Raw genomic sequence first — 962 nt, 5'->3', positions numbered from 1 at the left:
TAAAGTTCCTCACCAGGCTACAAGAGAAGTCGCTCGGTGACGTCATCACGGGGGCATGGTGTATGCAGATGAGGAAGCGTGCACAGACTGCCTGTCCCGCTCAACCAGGACCCCATTCCACGCCTGGAATAGCGAAATGGTGTGGGATTGGTTTTCCGGAACGTGGATAGGAACCGAGGAAGCACTAGGGGTCTAACGGTATGGAGGGCACGCGAGGCAAGTGACCGTGAATGAAGAGTGAGGCTGGCCTCAGGGTGAGGGTGTAAGGCGGACGAACAACTCATACTTACCTGGCAGGGGAGATACCATGATCACGAAGGTGGTTTTCCCAGGGCGAGGCTTATCCATTGCACTCTGGATGTGCTGACCCCTGCGATTTCCCCAAATGTGGGAAACTCGACTGCATAATTTGTGGTAGTGGGGGACTGCGTTCGCGCTCTCCCCTGGTCTTACGGTAACAAGAATAGGTTGCGGTGGCGTCTCTTTGTTATTTGTGGGATAACCCAGTTCTAAGGTGTTTATGCTTCCATTACTGTGATACGGAGATGAGTAGCCAGAGTTTTAGGAGAATAAATGATTTGGACGTAAGCTAAGAAGACAGTTATGTGGGCGTGAGCTTAGTAGTTCTGTTACCTAGGCTGGGGTGTGATGTTGAGTACGGTCGGGTGAGTTAGAACAGCACTCCTGGTTTTTGCCACAAGGACCCGGGCAGGGCAGTCACCGACGAGCCAGGCACTCTAGGGAGAAAATAATACAGAAATCTGGAAGTCAATAATAAATGGGGTATGGCCATTGATCCTAGCGCAGGCTCGGAGGCTTGGAAGGTCTGCCAGGAGGAGGTGGAGTCCATAAAATCAATCCATCCCATAGGGATGCACACAAGTGCCCACCCCACTTTGCAACAGTAGGAGGGTGGTCTTTGTGAAGGAGTAGTGATGGTAGCGAAGGCCTAACTACTGGGC

At 52.1% G+C, this 962-nt stretch overlaps 1 non-coding gene across 1 annotated transcript; it reads left to right on the top strand.

Moving 5' to 3' along the window:
* Positions 1–282: 282 nt before the first annotated feature.
* LOC141421889 (U1 spliceosomal RNA) lies at positions 283–446 on the top strand. The gene has a single exon (XR_012446579.1). It is a non-coding gene; the product is annotated as a U1 spliceosomal RNA (small nuclear RNA).
* Positions 447–962: the final 516 nt, after the last annotated feature.

This window comes from Castor canadensis, chromosome 3 (genome assembly GCF_047511655.1).
Source record: "Castor canadensis chromosome 3, mCasCan1.hap1v2, whole genome shotgun sequence".
Classification (NCBI taxonomy): Eukaryota; Metazoa; Chordata; class Mammalia; order Rodentia; family Castoridae; genus Castor; species Castor canadensis.
This window is presented reverse-complemented; position numbering and strand designations above follow the sequence as displayed.